The sequence below is a fragment of the Podarcis gaigeae genome (assembly GCF_964106915.1).
Source record: "Podarcis gaigeae genome assembly, chromosome: 8".
Lineage (NCBI taxonomy): Eukaryota > Metazoa > Chordata > Lepidosauria > Squamata > Lacertidae > Podarcis > Podarcis gaigeae.
In genome coordinates, this window is record NC_139684.1 from 21322505 (window position 1) to 21342366 (window position 19862).

Sequence of the window (19862 nt, forward strand, 5' to 3'; positions counted from 1 at the left end):
TGGCTATTGTTTCACACATGATGCTTCTTTTGCTTACGTAACAGCAAAATACCAACCAAATGTTAGGAATGTGTCCTGAGTATTTGTGCAGGTTGTTGCTGACCACTGTGTGTGTTTATATTTATTTACAACTTACTTCCCAACAAAACATTTTACTCAAAGCGATAATGTGTATGATAATGTGGTGACTGTGTTTTGGACCAATTGCAATTTCCAGAACATATTTAAAGTCAGCCTTTAAAGATTGCATCAGGAGTCCAATCTGGGCATAACTGGAGCATGTGTGACCTAGTCCGGGTCTACTAAGCACTGCAATATTTCTCGCTTTCCTTAGTATGTGGTTTGTTGGTTGGTTGGTTGCCATGCAAATAGGTATAGGAGGAGATTGCAGCTTATGTCACACACCAAGACACATTAGGTTCTCTAAAGAGTCTATTTCTTTTCCTCTCTCTTGTTGGTGGTGGTTTAGGAGAAGTATGCAGACAGGCTTAGAGGTATGTAAGGGCATTATTGTGGAAGGTAAGAGAAAATGTCCCGTCTGAAGTAGCCACGAGACGAGAGCTCTGGGCCTGTGCTTTATACGGGGCAAGAAATCCTGTATTGTTTGCTAATTCTCTCCCAGACTGGAAAATACTTCACGTCTGTCCTCGCGGAAAACATGTCATGAAAGAGTGTTTGTACGAGAGGCATCTTTGTTCATTGTTCTCCTCAGCCAGTGTAACTTGACATATTCTGCATTAAAGGCGGAGGTACCTTGAAAACAGCATTTTGTTTTGCTTTTTAAAGCATGAAAGAAAGGAAGGAAAGGAAAGGAAAAAACAGCTCACAGTCATGGAACTGGAAAGCCACCCCAAGGACCAGGTCCTGAGCAGCGCTATGAAGCTAGAGCCAGATGTGAAGGCAGGTCTCGAGGACTTTAACAGGACAGCATTGACCACTGTGTTATTTCCCCCCTTGCCTCCATGCCACCCTTCAGCCTTCATAACTTCCACCCTTTTTTGTATCAGCTTCACATCATCATCCTTTGTGGAAGATTAAGCTGTTCATGGATGATATTGCTATCAGTGGCTACTAGCCATGATGAGTGTAGTGTCTGAGGCAACAAGTCTCTGAATACCAGTTGCTGTTGCACTCATGTCTTTCAGGCTTCTCAGGGCAACCCAGATGACCACTGTGAGAATAGGGTGCTGGACTATTTTGATTTATCCAGTTTGGACATCTTTAAAAGAGGATTAGGCAATTCATGGAGGATAAATCTTTCAATGACTACTGGGCCCAGTGGCTATGTTCTCTCTCCACTGTTGGAGGCAATATGCCTCTGCATTCCAGTTGCTGAGAATCAAAGTGGAGGAGAGTTGCTATTGAACTCTCTGTTCCTACTTTGGGGCTTCCTTCAGGTGTCTGGTTGGTCACTATGAAAAGAGGATGCTGGTCTAGATGGTTCTTTCAACCTGATCTTGCAGGACTGCTCTTATGTTTGCACATGTTAGCATTTTCCTCCTCTCTCTCTCTCTCTCTCTCTCTCTCTCTCTCTCTCTCTCTCCCCTCCCCCCAGCCTCCCATGGGGCTTTGAGGTTTCTGAATGCAGTAAATAAAATTTTTACTACCTTCTATTGTGGAAAGGGCATGCCTAACCTCACATTTCCAAATGGGCATATCTTGATGGCCCAGGCCAGCTGTAAAGTATGATCCAAGATCATACTATGACTCTCATGTTACACACAGAAGCAGGAGATCAAGTATGTCATGCAGGGGAGTGAGGAAAACACAAACTTGTGACATAGGTAGCCGTACTCAGAATACACTCATTGAAAATAGCGGCTATTACTAACAAATCTCTTGATTGAACATTGGCTGTATTCTGCGATCCAGTGTGGTGTAGTGGTTGGAGTGTTGAACTAGGAGACCAGCGGGTCCAAATTCCCACTCTGACATGAAGCTTGCTGGATGATGCAACTGATAGACTATATGGAACTAGCAGAGATGACTGGCAGAATCCGATACCTGGGAGAAGAGGCTGTGGAGGAGGACTGGAAGAAATTTAAGGACTATTTACAAAAATATTGTAAATTGTATGAGTGTTAAGAAGATGTAAGATTATTAACAATATGGCACCATTAAGTTAGTTGAAAGGAATATGAAGATAAGTGAAAATATAAGAAAAGATAAATTTTGGATAAATATTATGCTAAAATTAAGCTTTTAAGGTTTGGATAAAATTATCTAAAAATTAGGGACACAATATTGGAAAATTATAATATAAGAATTGAAACAAGGTGATAAATTGCTGGGTAAAGTTTGAAAAACTTGGAACGCAGGAACGAGAGATGCGAGGAAGTCCAAAGAAGTGAAGAAAATATGGGTATTGTAAAGTAATATGTTATTTTGTTTGGTTTTTTATTGTATTAAGAAAATCTTTAATAAATATCTTTTTAAAAAAAAGAAGCTTGCTGGATGACCTTGGGTCACTGGCTCTCAGCCTAACCCTCCTCGTAGGGTTGTTGTGGGGGTTGAATTAGGAGGGAGAAACCATATACACCACCCTGAGCTCCTTTGAAAAAAGGTGGGATATAAATGCAATAAATAAATAATAAAACTTACAGTTGGATACAACCCAGAATGAATATGTGGCTTACTGGTTTGGAAAAGGGGTGTGACTAGGTCTTAGAGCACATACTTTGTGTGCAGAAGACCCCAGGTTCAGTCGCCAGCATGTCCAGGTAGGGCTGGGAGAGAAACCTGTCTGAAATCATAGAGAGCTGCTGCTAGTCAGTGTAGACAATACTGAGGTTGATGGATTTGGGATAAAGCTGCTTCCTATACAGTGGTACCTCGGGTTACATACGCTTCAGGTTACAGACTCCACTAACCCAGAAATAGTACCTCGGGTTAAGAACTTTGCTTCAGGATGAGAACAGAAATTGTGCTCCAGCGGCGTAGCAGCAGTGGGAGGCCCCATTAGCTAAAGTGGTGCTTCAGGTTAAGAACAGTTTCAGGTTAAGAACGGACCTCTGGAACGAATTAAGTACTTAACCCGAGGTACCACTGTATTCCCATGCAGGATAGTACTTCCTTAAAAGAAGGTATTTGGTGGGTTGGAGTCCACAACCCAGGTTGGGTATGGTTTAGGTTGGAGGTTGGTGCTTTTGGCCAAATGTGAGGGCTTTCTTTTGTACCCTGGCTTTTTGAGCGACTGGACTATTGTCACCCTTGTTACCCAAATGTCAGATTTGTCCCTCTTGAATCTCCAATGTTGTCAAGAGAAGCTGCTCTCAATTTCTAACAAATGCCTTCTCCACCCTCGCATAGTTCTTATAAGTTCTGCAGGGTAGGGACTACGAAGGCTACTGTAGGTGAAACATGAAAGGTGATTGCGTGTTTTCTTCCATGCAGATAAGAGTGTGTTTTTTAAAAAAACAAAAGGGTTGTATGTTTGAGGTGTGGCATTGTTGGTTTCTTTCTTTTACCCTGGTGTTGACGAAGCAAGTTTCTGTGAGCCAGTGTGGGAATTGGAGAGCAGGAAGGAGAGGGTTGGTTTGGCAGGTTGATCAAATGAAGGTTTAATCCATTTTCAATCCATCTGCCCTCTTATTACTCTCCAATCTTCTTTTGAAGATGTTGTGGGTCTCTTTACAGCGATTAAAGCACAATCCAGTTACGTGGATTCTGACGGCGTGCATCCCAGCCTCTTCATCCCCTCCATCCCAGATGCCCCATATTTTATGGTAGGGAAAAAGTGAGAGAGAGCAAGCAGATGGTATCAGCTAGAACTACCTGTTTGTACTGAATAGAAGTTTACAGGAGAACATCATAATGTTTGAAAGGGACACTAGTACATAAACCTTCTGCAAGGAGCACCAGCTGCTTCAGGCCTCTGGGTGCATGTTATGTCCCAAACTACCATGGAGATGTCTTGCCTTAGGCAAACAGCTAACAACTACTGCACCAAAGTCATCCACTTAAAATTAATTCTCATTGTTTGGCTGTGGAGAGTACTTAGAAATCCAGAGAGCCACTCAACATGTCTGTTTGCTTGTATCTGTAGTTAGATTGATGGATAAGGTCCACTTCATGTATAGAATCATAGAATCTATCCAAGGGACCCAAGTTAGTCATGTCCATTAATTTCAGTGGGTCTACTCTGATTGGATTAGCAGTGGCTACAACCCTATATCTTCTCAATCTCTAATGACCCTTCCATCGTATGCTCACAACTGGACCTTTTAGGAAGGCTTTTCAGCCATTACTCTTTCTTTGGTTCTACATTTTTAAAAAATGCTTTTAACTGCTGTGGTTAAATAATTTTTTGATGGTGATTTGGGTATTCTCTCTAGATGTTTTGAGTGGCAAAGATGTTTCTCTGCTACTGTAGTGCTTTAGTTATTTAAGTCACTTTGTTAGGAGCCTTGGGCTGGTTGAAGAAAGTAGGGTGTGTGGAGTGTGTGTGTTTGCCCTCTCCTTTCCCCCTCCTTTCTCTCTTGTCTCCCTGACCGTCAAAAGTTAAAATTCTCAAGACTTTGGAGCCATATGCTTCATTTGGCTTCTGCTAATAATATGAAGCAGGGTGGGAAACATTTTCCAGCCTGTTGTTGTTGTTTATTAAATTTGTGCACAGCCCTTCACCCATAGATCTCAGGGCAGTTGGTAACATAAAAATACAAGATAAAAAAACATAATAAAAACAGGAACAAACACAAATGAATAGCCTAGGAAGTGGGGTGGTTTTTTCCTCATCTCATAGGCATAAGAACTGCTAAGTTTTTCTGAGATACACAGAAATTTCTGAGGGGTGGGGTAGACTGGGAATTGAAGGGTGAAAAGCTATTGCACAGTGCATGGGTGCAAAGCAACTGCGGGGAGAGTGGGAGTTCTGGAACCCTTTCTCTCTCTCCCCATCCACCCAAGGGGGAACTGACAAAGGGCAGTGCAAAGAAAACTCTGTCCCAAAAGCCAGTCCTGGGGTCGAGGTCAGTTATTCTGGCCTAGAAAACACAAGGCTCCCAGCAGCCGCCCTTGTCAACCCAGAGAACGCTCAGTGACATGCATACCAGGATTTGACAATGAAACCAGAGGGGAGGAAAAGGGGGCAGGGCTATCTTTTTTATAAACTACTGGGTTGTGGGAGGAAAGTCTTCCCAGCACAGACTCAGGGTAGCAGCAGCCATTCTGGGATGGCGACAGCTAACAAAAGAGCAGGGGGGGATGGAAAAGGGGGCTAAGGGCCCCCTTGGCGAGCTATTGTTTCCGTGCTCCATGTCGAATAACCGTGACTCCCCTGACCTCTTGGTGTGCTCTCCTGAATGAGGGCTTCAGGACACCTGCCACACCAAACAGCTGAGGCAAAAAGTATTAAGGGCCTGGCTTCCCAGCACTGTTTTGCTGCTACTCCCCACCCCCCATTCCCTTGTAGCAGAAAGGATAACAAACCTTCCCATTGTCAAATCTGCCCTCTCCCCCTTCCCTCCCCCTTTCTCCCCATTCCAGTTAATGGTGCCCATTTTTTATTGGTTAAGGTTCCCATCTGCTTGGAAACCGGTTACGCTGTTAAGGAGGACCAGGGTAGGGAGAGAGATTAAAACCTTGCCTCTATATGCCAGGATTATCATTATTAATAGTGGTAGCAGTATTTATTCTTTTGCAATGCCAAAATGAGTACAGATCTACAATAGATATTTTTGTTCCCCAGTGGTGAATTTGCTCTTTTTCTTTCAACCTAGATTGGGTCAGGCGTCAGGGGCTATTTATTCACAGGACCCCTCTGGAATATTACCAGTGGGGTTCTGTGCACAAGAGTGGACCGTGCTTCGGCTTCATTTCAGCACCGCTGACGGCAGCTGTCCAAGGAGGTCTTTCCTAATCTTATCTAGAGATGTCAGGGATTGAACATGGAGCCTTCTGCATGCAAAGCAGATGCACTAACCCCCAAGCCATGACCTTCAAGACATGGGAAGCTGCTTTATACTGACTGAGACTTGTGTTTCATCAGTACACAGACTGGTTGTGGCACTCTATAGGGTTTCAGTCAAGGGGCATTCTAACCCACCTGGAAATGCCAGGGATCAAACTTGGGACCTTCAAAAATCAAGTATTATTGATGAATTTACTCTAAACCTGCTTAACAGCATGTGGCAATGCTGCTGAAATCTTAGAAGCCAGACTAGATGAATAAGGTCTTCAGTCTCTTGTACAACTCTGTAACTTCTGAACACCGACTAAAGCAGGGGAAAAACCCTATTCCAAATGTGTATGTGCATAATTTTGATAGCATCACAGAATACATATTTTTCTTGCTGCAATATTTGTCTTGGTGTGATCATTGTTAAGCTTGCCTGGATATATATTTTTTTTGGGGGGGGGGGTGTGAAGGTCCTGGTTCCTAATACTTCAGCAGTTATTGTCACATGCTGTCCAACCAGTTTTGGAGCACATTTTGCCAATAATACTTGATCACCACTGGCTACCAATAATAATAGTGATGATGATAATTTATTATTTGTACCCCGCCCAACTGGCTGGGTTTCCCCTGCCACTCTGGGCGGCTTCCAACAAAGATTAAAAAATACATTACTTAATTCCTGAACCCCATCTGAAGCGCTACCTGTCACCCTTTGAGGCTTAAATAGTTTGGATCTAGCTTACTTCCAAATGATACTGGGCCACTTACATCAATATAATATTGGTGGTCCATTGAGATGGGAAAGGGGACTTCACTCTGTGAGTCCCCCATTACCAGAAATTAGAAGGGTGTGTATGTCAAAGGATTTTTTTCATCCCTTCTTTGTATTCCCATTAAACCAAAGCCCAACTCTTTATACCAGATATAATCACAACTTCCCTAATGTTACAGTGCTTTTCTAGCTCTTGTATCTGGTAATATATTTTAAGGACAGTCGCCCTTCATTTTGCCTTGGCTCATGACTTCCTGTGTGTACAACCCTCCTCATGTCAGGAGGCCTTTGATCCTTTAATTGGTTTCTATCCACCTGATCCCATTTCCCCCCCTCCCCTGGAGCTAAAATCTATTTCTCCATAATGCCTCCTTCTGCAGCTTCTCATTACAGTCCTTTAACCAGAGATCCTTATGAACTAAATTCTATTAAGTGTTGTTCTCCAGTCAAATTGCCTTTTAGGGCTTTTTCATAAATAGTGTACATTTCTCTCTGTGTGCATTTCAGTGGATAGCCCATTGCCTCAAGAGGTTGGGACAATTCATATGGGAAATAAATTAGTATATATCCTTTTAAAAACTTTTCAGAAATAGAATGAATGAAAGAGTAATGATAGTTTTAAATTTATATGTGGGGAGAGGAGTGATATACCTCAAACTGCTACTTTTTGAACAATTAGAAAGAAGTATTAATTATACATATGGAATTAGAAGAAAACCAATCGGTTCATCAAGTCCTACTCAGAGTAGACCCATTTAACTTATTGGCCATGAGTATATCACTATTATACTTATTGGGTTGTATCTATCTCCCTGTCTTAACAACAACAACAAAAACAACAACAACCCTGTCCCGGGTCACCCAGTGAGCTAGGAAACTGAAGGCCTTAAAGTATGAGTTATATGCAAGGCTACTCTTACTTACAGTAGACCCAGAGAAGGTAATGAAGACAACAAAGTTAAGTTCATCAGCTGTGCAGTTTGTCTACCCTTGAGTATAACCAATAGGATTTTAAAACCTCCACTAACAATAGAATTGCAAACTATTCATCTAGAATTAGTGGACAGGGATGGGAGGACAGTTAGGAGAGGTGATGGACCAAGAACCTTCCCAAAATGGTTAGCCAGTAAATCCCATTACCTCGGCTGCTGCTCTCTCCAGGTGCCCCTATTGGCTTTTCACTGGTAACTCAAAAGGTTGGAATATATGGCTCAAAGAGACTTCAAGTTGCTGACACATCATGTCAACAGAACAGGATTTGTTAATGTCAAACTAGTATGCCACTCTAGTTTATCATAGGCACCCACAAAAGCACACCCTAGCTTTTTTATTGTTGCTCTAAGCAGGATTATACTGATTTCTAACTGCAGTGGTTTGTTTTCCCATCATGTTGTCAGACTGTGGAACCACTGGGCATTATCCAGTCACATTGCAAGCCTCATAGAAACAACCAACATGACATCAAATCCTTTTGACACACTTAATAAGATGATTTTTTAAAAAATCCTAAACAGGTCACATGAATACAAAACTGCATACAACCCTTTGGCTGTTCTTCCATTCCTTTCGTTGTCCTAACCCTGATTTGGTATGCAGCCCATGGGGCGGTCATGCCTGCTGGCAAACAAAGGGAATTGGAAATCAGCATTACATTTGAACTCTCTCCCACCCCTTTGCTTTATTGATGCCCATAAGGCTGGACATAGTGACCACTCTCCCCCCCCCTTTATTCTGAGTCCCCTTTGCCCAAAGAGAGAGAAGCTTAGAATGCAGCCAAAGCATTATCGTCTGGCACTTTGTGAGATACCATATTCCTCATTTTTCTCATTTCAAATGCGCAGGATTTCTCCCTCTTGTTTCAAAATCCCAACTCCTAAAATGTCACCCAGGACCCTGTAGCTCAGATCCTTGCAACTCGACAGCTGGAATTTACTGCTTCCCACTGAGTCAATTAGGTTTTCTTTACTCCTCTCTATTCCTCTCACTTGTGCTGGAGCCTCACGCTTTGGGGCCGGACGTCCCAGCTGCGATCATGCTTATGCTTAGCTGTCATTGCGACAAAGAAGACTGTAGCAGGGTGTGTACTTTGGTGAGGATGCTAAGTGTTCCCCAATATATTCAATACAATGGGTGGGGCTGCAGCCCTCACCGATATTGCTGAACTACAAATCCCATCTTCCCAAACAGTTGCCCATCAGGAGGGCCACATCTCCCCGCACCATGTCCTAAGGACAAGGTAGGGGCTATTCTTGCACAGGTTCTGTGTCAGCCACTGAATGCAGTGGACTCTGAGACGGAAAAGTCAACTCCCCCCCCCCAAAGAAAAAAATAATAAGAAGAACACTAGACGCGTCCTAGGACTGTTGCATCAGTCCAGTGGACTGTCATTTCTAATTCTGTCTGGAGCCATGACTGTTCTGGGATAACCCCATCCCCATCTTTGGTGAAGTCTTACTTGAATATTCTAAGACCTTTTCAGCAGCTATGCAGAGCTAAGAGACTCTGCAAGCAAGGAAAGAGCTTAACTCAAGAGCTTAACTTCATCCCCACCATGCTGCTAATGCTGCTGTGTTTCAGCCCCATTGCCTTATCCACCAGGTTAAACAATTCTCAGTCACTCTATCTTTGTACAATGCAAGGAGGAAAAATCAACCTGGCTTCCCTGTTTTTCACCTAGTCTGCTTCGCATTTTTTTTGTTTGCTGCTTGGGGAGTAATAAGTCCTTTCAGTGCCTGGCGACTTGCAAATAACCCTGGAGAGTCTGTCCTGTCCCTCACCTCCTCCTCCTGACTCCCCATGATGGCTTTTATGCTCCCCAGCTTTATAAGTGGTTCTTTTATGCCTTTCTTACAATTGAAAGGAAACCCCAAACAAACAAGGGGGACAACAACAGTAGAGAGAGAGAGTGGGTAGAATGCTTGGTAATCCAGTACCGTCAGCAACTATTGCAGGGAAATCCAGAGTTAAGAGCAGAAAAGCCAGGCAAGTGAACAGGCTGCCCTCACCTCATCTCACCCTGCGGTGCTGAAAACTCTTCCTGGTGCCTGGTGTTCCCTATCAAATGTGCTTGATTAGTTGGTCGCTAGAGGGTGAGTTGAGGACAGCCTCCTTTGCTTGGAGTTGCATGCTGAGCTTGAAGTTTAAACCACCCCCCCCTTTTTGAGTTATCAAAAGTGCTGCATAAACAGTGTTCTTTAACCCTGTGTCCCCAGATGTGGGACTACAAATCCCATCATCCACAAACATTTTAGCCTCAAATGTCAAGGGCCATGGGAGTTGTAGTCCACCCTCATCTGGGGACCCAAAGTTGAAGAACACTGACTTAGAAGATGCTGGGCATCATACTGTAAATGAGCAGCTAACCTTACTTGGACCAACTAGTGCGAAGCTTTTAAATCACATGCAGAGAATTTGCTTTCCAACATCTGTTTCATCTTGGTGTTTTGCATCTGCACACTTTTTCATTTCAAAGATGCGTAGCGGAACTTGGAGGAGGCACAGACCAGCCATGTTTGCAAAGTTTCAAGAAGCAAAAATCTCCCAGCCCCATGGGAACAAGGCAGAAAATGGAAAATAGATAAATAAAATTTCCTATAGCAATATGATAGTTACCAGTACAAAGGTGAGGGCACCTCTAAGTTGCATATCAGGTACAGTGCCTGCCCTGTTTTGGTTGATAGTTTAGGTTTTTTTGTTAGTTTGTTTTAGAAAGAATGGAAACAAACTAGAGAGGCTTGTCAAGGGTGGGGAGATTTAATGAGATAGGACCGATAAATGGTAGGGCTCCGTTTTAAGGAAGCAATAGTAATGTATGTGTATGGTGAATGCTAGGGTTTGTGATAAAAAGTTTTGTATATCTAAGAATTTCCCCCCAGATATTCTGTGCATTTAGAAATGCTTTCATAAAGAAGAGGGAGAAAAATAAAGTTTTCTAAAGAGAAAATGAGAAGAAAATGAGTTCAGCAAGGAAGAAAGATAAAGGTTCCTTGTGGGCAGAATTGCTGAGTGGTAGACCTTTTTTTTTTTTTTTTTTGGTCTAAGCAAAATGCAGGATCTACATCTCAGGAGGATTTAAAGTAGAGTTTGTCAGATATTGTTTAAGAATGCTTCTGCCACACAGTTTTAACTGCAGCATATGACCTGTGGTTTGGCATTTCCATCCCTGCAGCCCAGAGCGGTCTGGCTAGCACTGGTTGGTCTGTATTGACTTGGCAGGAAACTATTTGGGCAGTGTAATCCATGAGGCTCCATTCTAATTAGCGCTTCTTTAGCTCAGTGGAAGTAGAGCAAATGTTTTGCATGGAGAAAGATCCAATCCTCAGCCTCTCCAGTTAGAGGGCCTTCAGGGTGATGGTGCTGCACTTACAGAATGCTTTCCCCTGTGTGGCTCACTTGGTGTCCATGCTGGAAGCTTTTTTGGTGTCAGGTGAAGTATGGTTCTCTTCTCCCAAGCTTTTTAATTCTATACATTTAGGTCTTGGAACAGTTTTGTCTTCCTTTTGTTTGTGTGATTTCCACCCCCCCCCCCGGGCTACTTATTGATCTTATGTTGTTATATGGTTCAGTGCTACTTTTTATTAATTTTGTGCTGGTGTTGCTTGTATATATTGATAGCCTTTAGTACTGTCGAATTGCATTTGTATTTCATTGACTTTTAAATTGTAAGCTATGCAGAGAGCACAGTTGTTTGGGTGATATAGACATGCCTAAATAAAACACACAGACATTTTGTCTTCAATTAATTGTACAATAAGTTTAGGAAGGCGTGATAGCAAGTTAGCTGATTTTCATGGGGATATGCCCCATTCAGCCATTTCTATGCTAAATCTGTCATCTAGATATACCCTTAAATTCTGGGTTTCTACTGTTTTAATAATATAACTGCCCTATGCATGTCTACTCAGAAGCAGGTCTCATTTGTACTTACTCCCAGGTAAGAGCGCTTAGGATTAAAGCAGGGATAGCTAATATGGTGCCCCCAAGATGTTGTGAACTATGATTCCCATCGGCCTTAATCAGAATGGCTAATGGTCAACGGTGGTGGGAGTTGTAGTCCAAAACATCTAGAAGGCACCATGTTGGCCACTTCTAAATAGGGTTAAAGTCTAAATGACCTATGACGTCCATTCCAACTTGGTGCAGCAGGATCCTAAACATGATTTACCTGCTGCAGCCCTAGAAGGCTCTGTACAAAAACTCCCTACTTCAGAACTAAATGCATTGTTCAAATTACAGATTATGTGAAAGTTATTGGAGTCATTGGATTTCTCAGTCTTATGTGATTTATGAGACACACATTATTTCTCAGCTGTAGCAAATGCAGTAAACATTCATTTGATACAGCACTTCCCACAAAGGAATGTACAAGGAAGAAGTGAGGGATAGTTTATAAAATACAAATTAAGCATGAATATAGTGGTTGGTATTTTCTTTCCTCTACAAAATATCCTCATTCACTCCCTCTCAGCTCTTTATAGTCTTAGCTTTCAACTCATTTCTGCCTGAGCTGCTTCTCTTGATGTCATATGGCCACTTTCTGGATGCTGTTTTCTGTTTTAGAGAGATCTGGTGTTGCAGAGGGCAGGGGCTGCTTTCATGAGGCACCTTTGCAGAACTTAGATTTGGTATGCCAATATCTATTAGTCACAATGGGTTTTTGAATGGTGCGGGTCTGGTGGTGGCACCAGGCATCCCTGGGCAGTTACTAGGGCCTCTGCACTCTGACAGGGACCACCACCACAGTTTGCCTTAATGGCTCTTTTATTATTATTTTGTTTAAAGATCAAGCCTAGCACTGCAAGGACAATCTGCTATTTCAATTTTCCACAATATTCTGGAGCAACATTACATCAAGCGCATTGTCAAAATTAAAATGTCCAGCTGCTCAACATTTACTGCCACTGCCAGCAGCACCAGGTATGCGTGCCAGGGCCTATCATTTGGGGAAGAGGGCTACTAGCGGAGGAGGGAAGCCATCAGAGGGCACTTTGCCCAAAGCCTTCTCAAACTTGGAGGCAGCAAGTTGGTGGAGAGAGGTCTAGTGGTTTTGGAACTTCAGATGGAAGCAGCTATCAAGCTGATAGAAGGGAACTGGTTTTCAGTTTCCCATCCTGGTCAGTGAAAGCTAATATTTAGCTGGTCAGTGAAAGCTAATGTTTTTGCAGACCCTGGTCTGGTTTGCTAATCCTACTCAGACCCATTGAAAACAACAGACATGACTAATTTAGGTCCATGAACTTCAGCGGGTTTACTTTGAATTGGACTTAGTTGGCTACAACATATTGCTTCTATATGCATATGTGTTTTGAAAGCTTGCTTCCACACAAATTAGGTCTCCAAACTTTTAATGTTTTTTTTAAAGGTGGATTCTAAGACGACTTGGACACCAGTTTGTAGTATGCAATGCAATCAAAGTTGGATTTGAGTAAACTTTGCAGGAATTGAATGAGATAGTTTGGAAGGGTTGAGAGGAGAAACCTTGTTATGATAGGGGTAAGGCTGTGCTACTTTTAAACATTGTCACTTCCAAGATTTCTAGAGCATCTAAAGCTGTTTGGAACAAGTTCCATATTCCCTCAATTGCTGCATCATTAACAAACATAAGCCCCCAAATTCAGGCAACAGAGAGAATATAAAAACCCCATGCACACACATACACAATTTAATTTTTGAGATTTTTACACCACAGCCCTGTCTATAGATCCCTGTGATGTTCAGGATTTTTTTTAAAAAAGCAAAAACCACCCAGCACACTAAATCCCAAGGCTGTAACATTTACAAATACTGTGCTGCTTACAGTTTACAAATTAATCAGATCTGGTGCAGTAGCCAGGTTAGAGTCTACCTTTTAAAAGAAGAAAGAGAGAGAGGTTGTAATCAGGTATGGATTACCATTGGGTTACACAAAATTTGTTAGCCCCTTTCTGCTCTTCTTCTTCCTTTTATATATATACCACTTGGTTGCCCAGGTAGCTTTTAAGCAGGTGGTTTCTAAGCAGTTTACAAGTATAAAACTAATTACAAAAATACCCATAATTAAAATAAGCAATAAAAGTACACAATAAAGCAATTCCATCAAAACATTAAAATAAACACCCATAATTAAAATGTGCAATAAACAAGCCACATAAAACAGCACAACTACTAATACTATTAAAGCAGTAAATCTTGCAGTGGCCAAAATCATACTCCAAAGGACAGAGGTTTTGCCTCGGACTTTCAGCTGCTCCCTCAAAGTGAAGCACATCGGGGTGGACCCCTACATCTCATCCCCAATTCCAAGTGCCTCAGAAGTGCAGCGTGAAAAGGACAAGCTGCAACTTCCTTCTCAAGGTTGGAACTGGAAGGAATGGCCGAGCCTCTGAGTGCTTCTGCTGTGTACAACTATGTCGCAGCTGGAGGTGGAGGCGGGTATCTTTCCTGACCATTGGCCATGCTGGCTGGAGTTGGAGATCTAGAGGGCCACAGGTTTCCCATCCCTGCTCTAGAGGACGCAGAATATTGTCAGGGAAAGATTAGCAATCATGGTAAACCAGAAGCAACCATTCCTAGCACAAGCAAGGGCAGGACATGGAAACCCCATTTCAGATTGTGGTTTGAAGTGCCACTGCACACTTCAAAGTCTTGCTTTTGGTTGCACTGGGGATTAAATTGCTCCAAAGCAACAATTGGGTGTGATCTGAAACATGAGGGAGCCTACCCATCCCCCAACCAACAAACCAGCCTAAATCGCGCTCCTACATTGGAGCCCAAATAAAGCTTATAATTAAGGGTAATGGTGGAAACTTCATACAGCTCTACGAGGTCAAGTGGAATCTGGTTTCCATCATAAAAAGCTTCAGCCCCCTGAGGAAGCCTAGGAACAGACAGTCTATTCATGTCAACAAGGTGACCACCAAATTGGGGAGGGGGAACCAAACGGGAGTCTTTCACTCCTTTTACCTACAAAGCAGAGCCTGAGAAATTTTATTTATTTGCTCAACCATCTTTATAGGAGTAAGGAGCTATGAACTGATTAAAATAAGAAAATAAAAAACCCATTGTAAGGTGTGAGAGAGATTGTGACATGAGGTGGGGTGGATGGAGGAAGGGGCGAAAGGAGGAGGCCCCAGGGAGAAGTAAAAATGGCCTTTCACGGGGCTGAGCCCTAGATTAGGCCAGGTTCCTTGTAAAGAATGAGTCTTGGATGTGGTTGAAGGAATACCAGCAGCTTTAGCAATCTTTGGGTTAGGTGGGACCATTTTCTTTCTCTGCTCCAACCTCTCAAGTTTATCCTGAAATATTGTGTGTGTGTGTGTGTGTGTGTGTGAGAGAGAGAGAGAGAGAGAGAGAGAGAGAGAGAGAGAGAGAGAGAGATGCAAATGTAGCATGCACTCTTTCTCCCTCCACACACACAGACAGCAGGCCTCCTCACCACAGGTTTAGTTCAGTACAGTATCTTGATTCAAACTGGCGTTCAATTACGGTATATTCAAACACAAACCACATCTGCACCATATCCTTAAACTACATAAACTACTTAAACAGTTATGGCTCCCCGCCCCAAGCAAACTGGTTTAGCAATCAACTCCTCTTCCCAGGAAACTTTGGGAATTGTAGCGCTGTGAGGGGAATAGGGGTCTTCTAACAACTTTCAGCACCCTTAGCAAACTACCATTCCCAGGATTCTTTGGGGGAAGACATGACCGGTTAAGTTGACATAATAGTGCTTTAAATGTATGGCAAGGATGTGGCCATAGACAAAAACCTTTGATCTTGGGAACCATCATGCAAACTTTGGTTACAATATTTTAAGAGAACAAACAAATTTCCAAAATAAATACTGTATAGGTAATACTCATCCCCCCCCCCACCATCTAGTGAGTACAGGTTCATTCCTGCCCTACACTATACCCTATCCCATGTTGTTGTAGGAGAACACATGTGGGTGTATTTGTGTCACAATTTGTTTTGACTGTGCTGGTGTGGAGCATCCCCAAATGCTTGTTCCGGAAATGAGAGCTGGGTCCATTCTGAAAGTGCTATTCCCTCTTGAGGCAAGCAGTGTGTACAGCCAGCCAGCCCTCCCCTCTCTCTGGTCTAAGTTTTATCCTATTAATAGAGCTGTAGCAGACAGAATCCATGTGGCTGCTCAGTCACGCTGCATTGAAATAGCACTCACCCAGTTCTCCCCCTTTAGGCTTAATATCCATCATGTTGCGCAAGAGCTGAAAGCTGTGGCCCAGTTTCTACCTCTAGCCTCCCCTGCTGCTGCTGCTGCTGCCGCCACCACATCCATCTCATCAGACATGTCATTTTTTTGCATTTATATTATTTATTATTAAAATGACACCTCCTTTCAGTGAAAACGTATACATTTCATTCAGTAGGACCATGCAGCTTTATTGTTTTCCACTACTTCTTATTTTCAATATCAAGCTGTTACTGATGCAAAGCATGGTGGTTGGGGATCTGTTTGCTTTATATTGCAAAAATCTATACTAAGAATAATAATTGATTATAACAATTGATAATGATGCAGGGAACCGTGCTGTTTTTCAGAGGCCTCCCAGAATACCAACAACTTCCTGATTCTGCCATTTGGCTTATAAGAGGCCAAAACACCTTAGAGAAACTTTGTAGAGTAGTGTTTAGTAGATTCAGAAATAAAGTAGAATGAAAGCATAGCTCAGGCTTGTTTATTTAAAGCACTCTAACCCCAATCTTCAGTTGGAAAAAGTATCCCAGAGTGGCTTACAGTTATCATGACCCTCAAGCTTAATGTCTAAAAAACACAACACAAGAGGAAAAGGAATTGGTCAGGAGGAGGACCAAAGCAAACTTAGGAACTAGTTCTTCATTAGAGAGTTCTTATAATGACCAGTTGGAATGAAAAAGCATTCATGGTGAGAAGGAGCCAAATTTGGTACAGTCTAAGGTGAGCAACTGGAACGGCCTTGAATTCCCATCTACCCTCTGCTGCTGCCTGATTTGCTATAGCTCGTGGGAAAGATCATGTGCTTTACATGTAGTATGGGTGGGGAACCACTGTTGTCTGGCAAGACGGATCAGAAAGCAATCATATTTAATGAGCGACTCCCAATAATTTCACCTGGTATAAGGCAGGAACAGCATACTGAAGCAACAGCATTGCACCTTGCTGAGAAATCTCCCTCGTAAAGTGATGTTTAGTGCAAGTCATCATTTATAATCTACCCACTGTGATATTTTATTTTTGGCAAAGGTTTCTTGAATAAAATGCGCTGAACCTTGTAGTAGATGAACAAACACTGTTTTCCCTCCCCTCCGCAGCGTACAGCCCTCCCTCCTGAACGTGATGGCTTGTGCATAGAGCACATGATACTTATTCCTAAAGGCAGCGCAAGAGGCTTTGGACATATAAGACAGTAATTGGCTGACTGGCTTTATCCCTGGAGCTCTGAGGAAGCTTCGGAAACATTATCATTACTCACAGGATACAAGGGCCTTGTGAATTTGTGGGTGGAAGGTAGATCAGGATCTGTTTACTGGTGGATCTCTGGATGATTTGGAGTAGATCTTCATGGGTTTCTGGCTCCCAGTTGCTTAACAGTAAAAAAGTAAAGGTAAAGGTACCCCCTGACCGATAGGTCCTGTCATAGACGAGACTGGGGTTGCGGCGCTCATCTCGCTTTATTGGCTGAGGGAGCCGGTGTACAGCTTCCAGGTCATGTGGCCAGCATGACTAAGCCGCTTCTGGTGAACCAGAGCAGCGCACAGAAACACCGTTTACCTTCGAGTGGTACCTATTTATCTACTTGCACTTTGGCGTGCTTTTGAACTGGGGATTCGAACCGCCGACCTTCTGATTGGCAAGCCCTCGGCTCTGTGGTTTAGACCACAGCGCCACTTGCTTCCCCCGTTGCTTAACAGTAGCAACAGCTAAAATGGCTTTCCTCACCTAAAATAAGCTGCTAAGATGAATAATGCTTACCAGGAACAGACTTCAGTGTAAGCTAAGGTCAGTTTCAGCACTGCCAATAAATTCTTAGACTTAAAATGTTTTCATTGGTGCCTGGCTCTTTAATTATAATAATTTTATTATTTAGCACCTGATGCTGGTCATATAATCATATAGAATTGTAGAGTTGGAAGGGACCCTGAGGGCCACCTAGTCCAAGCTCTTGCAATACATGAATCTTTTTCCCAATGTGGGGGTTAAGAGTCTCATTTTACAAAGTGAGCTATCCCAGGATAGATGATAAATCCTGGGTTCTAGTAAAAAAAACAAACCACACAGAACAAGCACAAGTGGATTTGACAAACCCTGAAGTCCATACTTTAGAATAAAAATAATCTTCTACAATGACTCTCGTACTTGGGTCTGTCTCTTTTTTTTCTGGAGCAGCTCCCTCTCCCCTCCCCACTCAATATTGGCAGCAAAAAAAGCATTTGTTTGGTGATGCCTCACAGAGTAGTTGAGAAAGTAGATGTTTTTAATTCTTAATGGATGCTAACAATGATTTCCCCCCTCCCCCAAACAGCAGGCAGAAGGCTCTCTGTCCCTCAAATTTGCCTTAAATCCATTTCTCTACCTGAGTATTTAAGCAACTCTGATTTCCTTCAGCTCACACTCTCAGGTTTCCCGAGCATGGGAGATGTTGATACTATTCGGAAGACAAATTCTAGAAAGAATTAGACAGCCTTCTCTTCTGTGTGTGGAGATTCCCCACTTGCAGTTCTTCCATTAGGACATAATGGGAATCAGGCCTCTCGATCTATCATAATTGAGTTGACAATGCAAAGGGTTCTCCCTGTTCTGCTTATCTTTAAGGCTCTTTAAACAATCTTCTATGTGAAAGCAGTGTGATGCACAGAATTCAGAACTGGTGCATCAAACCTTCTAGGTACCACTTCACTCCTATATAATTCTGATTGAACTGTAATGATTACCACAGTCCATTAGGAAGGTCTTGTCTGCAAAGATTCTTTGAAATGAATATTGTTAATCCATCAACTGTCAGTAGCTGCTAGCGACAATATCTGTTCTCTGTCTCCATGAATACCAGTTACAGATAGGTAGCCGTGTTGGTCTGCCATAGTCAAAACAAAAAAATTCCTTCCAGTAGCACCTTAAAGACCAACTAAGTCAGTTCTTGGTATGAGCTTTCGTGTGCATGCACACTTCTTCAGATACACTGAAGGGTCTGGAAACTTCTGTTTCAGTGTATCTGAAGAAGTGTGCATGCACACGAAAGCTCATACCAAGAACTGACTTAGTTGGTCTTTAAGGTGCTACTGGAAGGATTTTTTTTGTTTTGTCCATGAATACCAGTTGCTGGAAACCAAAGATGAGGAGACTCCTCATTTGGTTATTTGGGGTTAATTGTTTTTGCCTCCTTAGTGTTCCACCCCCAGCATTTTTTGCACTTCTACAAACCTAGGGGCATGATGCCTCCCTCATGGTGTTTTGGCTACAAAACATTGCCAGTAGAACAGATTGCCTCACCATTTCCCCCCTCATGGTGAGCCGCTGTGGAACTCCCAATATTTTTTGTGTCTTCAGAACATAGAATGTGAACTACTTTGCATGTGTGTGAACTGGACATGCATTTGCGGAATAGCTTGCTATTTCCGTAACTAATAAAAGAGGTCCAGCTGATTTGGCTATAGTTCCTCCCTTGGGTGTGCTCCTTTTGTCAAGTTCGGGTTTTCCTGTGGAACATTGTGTCCCTCACTGGATCCCTCCCTTTACCAAATATTGTGTGTGTCACTGCCAATCTCAGGAATCAAATGCCTGGGAGTCAGGCCATCTCCCCAAATTTTACATTTCACTTCTGGTTTCTGAGACATTTGGTTCATATCTTCAGACTCTCTCTGCCTGCTTGTCCCTTTCAGTGCTTTAATTTTGCTTTATTTTTGCTGAAATACAAATGTTCTGAATTTGTTGCTGCTTTTTCAAAGGAAGAATATTACATGATCATTCGTCTTGGGGAATTAGGTTTAAACAGAAAACCAGCCTGCTATTGCAGCATTGGTAGCACTAGGTTTAGCTAGCCCTTTACCTCTCCATCGTCATCATCCTTTTCCTGCATTTTAGTTCTCTATTTGCCACTTTAAAACTGAACTGACACACTAGGTTCAAATCAAACAGCAAAATCATTGGTGCTTTAAGGTTACTTTTGGTATTTTTACCTCATTGTTTTTGCAACAACAAGATAAGTTTGCAATAAACTT

The 19862-nt window shown here is 42.5% G+C and overlaps 1 protein-coding gene across 4 annotated transcripts in view; it reads left to right on the plus strand.

Moving 5' to 3' along the window:
* SKI (SKI proto-oncogene) overlaps positions 1 to 19862 on the plus strand; it is a 151629-nt gene that overhangs the window by 98457 nt on the left and 33310 nt on the right. The window lies entirely within an intron of this gene.